Raw genomic sequence first — 2344 nt, forward strand, 5'->3', positions numbered from 1 at the left:
GGGAGCCTGGGGGACATTTGGGGACCGGTGGAGGGCCTTTGGGACCCTGTTGGTCTTTTGGGAACTCGATGGGCCTTTGGGGGGCCCGGGGTTGGCCGTTGAGGGTCTGGGGTGGGCCTTTGGGGGCGCCGGTGGCCCTTTGGGAGCTTGGGGGACCTTTGAGTGTCCGGGGGGCAGTTGGGGGGCTGGGGGACATTTGGGGACCGGTGGAGGGCCTTTGGGAGCTTGGGGGGGCCTTTGAGGACCGGGGCTTCCTTCGGGGTTGGTGTAGGAGGATTGGAACCCTTTGGGGTTGGGTTAGAGGACCTCACAACACTGTTCAAATGAAACTTGTGTATTATAACGACCACAGAGTTTCACCTTTAAATTCTCTTCTAAAATCTCTTCAAAAATCTTTTTTTTAAATGTCTCTATCTGTTTCGCCGAAATAGTTCCATAACCTGTCTAAAACGGTTTCGCCCAAATAATCCCTAAGCGTAAATTCAGCGTGTTTCTTTGTTATTGGCATCTCTGTGCTAACGCATTTCAAATTAATAGGAAACCTTTTCGCGCGCTAAAACAATTCATCGCTAAGATTTTTCTTGCCTAATTGTTTCCGTGGCCTTTGGTTATTAATATCCTTTGGAGTTCGACCAGTAGAACTGTTCCCGAGGCAAAGACATTAATGACTTGGATCTATTCCTGGAGAAATGTTTCTAGGCGAAAATTTTTAAAGTCTGACAGATGATGTCATTGATTGATTGATCTGTCAAGAAATGGGGAATTAATTTGTTGTTTCTATGGGGAATTATTGATTCACGATAGGTGAATTGAGGTCGACAGCACAGGTGTTCCACGGTCGATGTTGTTGTAAGTGCACGCTCTCAGCGAATGTCAAGGTCAATGTTGTTGTTGTTGACACACTTTGATTACGCAATCAAGTTCTCAGAAATTCACTTCCCCCTCGAGTCCCAGATCAATAACATTGTTCCCGTTAGAATTCAATGCGCATTTGCAACCTTCGCCCAGGAGCTATTACACATAGAAACATCAAATAAATCGACCTTGGAAAAAGAGGTCATTGACCCCATTACGCAATCTTTCTCCCTAGGGAGGCTATGCCCTTATTTGGGGTGCGAAAAAGTTGTAGGTGGCAGCAGGGGTGTCGCGTGGGGGTATAAGATAGCTCTCTACTAACGTTTTACAATTAAACACTTCTATGTTCGTATAAAATACATAAATTGTATAAAATACAAAATATTTTCATAAAATACAATAGCTTCTTAAAAAAAATTAATATTTGAAAATTTGAACTTTAAGTTAAATTACGATATTATGCTCCAACTAATCAATTACCATTGAATGCGCAAACATATTTTATGAATGTGTGATCGATACGATACGATGTGCCTGATAAGACTGTGCTCCGGCTAATAAAAAAAATCGGGGCTAAACTCTTCATTTAATTTTACGATTTTCTATTTGAGGCATAGATTTGTCATTAGTCACTGTGAAACCCAGCTTCAGTGACCATATAACACTATTGCTTACTGTTTCTTGATTTTGAACTACAATGAAGCAATAAATAAGCTTTGATTTCCTTGTATTCAAAATCATAGACCTTATGCTGTATTCTATTTTACCCTAATACTAAAGAAGTCTATTTCTGGACATGAGTTCTTGAAAAACAGGTACATGAATAATATTTCGTTCGGCTTAAAAATATTCTTGCTTCACAATTGGCTTGTACTATTATAGGGTGCTTCACAATTCGACCGCTACCCAAGTCTAAAGATTCTATTATCTGGGCTATTTCCATCCTGCTAAGGCACATACTCACTAATTATCACATTCTTCCATCTCACATCTTAATTAGGACCTACGGGTATCCTGCAATTTAAATCAAATGTTTATAATTCAGAAAAACAAAACACACCACTTTACACGCCAATAACACTACGAGTATTAAGTCATATAGCAAGAAAGTTGTACGCTCGTTTATGACAGATCTTCAATCCTTTATCCTTGCTAGCTCCGATTAGATTTTCTTTATATTTGTGTTAATTTTAAAACGGTGTATTATCCTTTGACAAAATTAAGTAGTAGTCAAATATTGTAGAATTTGTTTGAACATAAATATTTGTGATGTCTAAGCAGAAAAGGTACGCCCTCCTCTCTTCCACATTGACCAAATCTCCCACCCCCCTCGGAGTTTAAAATGAAGTCGTTAAAATATATTTTTGCCGTTTTACCATTAAAAACACTTCTTTTTTAGCGTATTTATATTTGTTCGACTGTTACGTGAAAATTATTCAGTTAAAAAAAATTGTCTTCTGCTAATTAAGTTGTTGCAGCTAATGCTGTG

The sequence above is a fragment of the Artemia sp. Qi Xiang Cuo genome, chromosome 13 (genome assembly GCF_049724085.1).
Source record: "Artemia sp. Qi Xiang Cuo chromosome 13, ASM4972408v1, whole genome shotgun sequence".
Taxonomy (NCBI): domain Eukaryota; kingdom Metazoa; phylum Arthropoda; class Branchiopoda; order Anostraca; family Artemiidae; genus Artemia; species Artemia sp. Qi Xiang Cuo.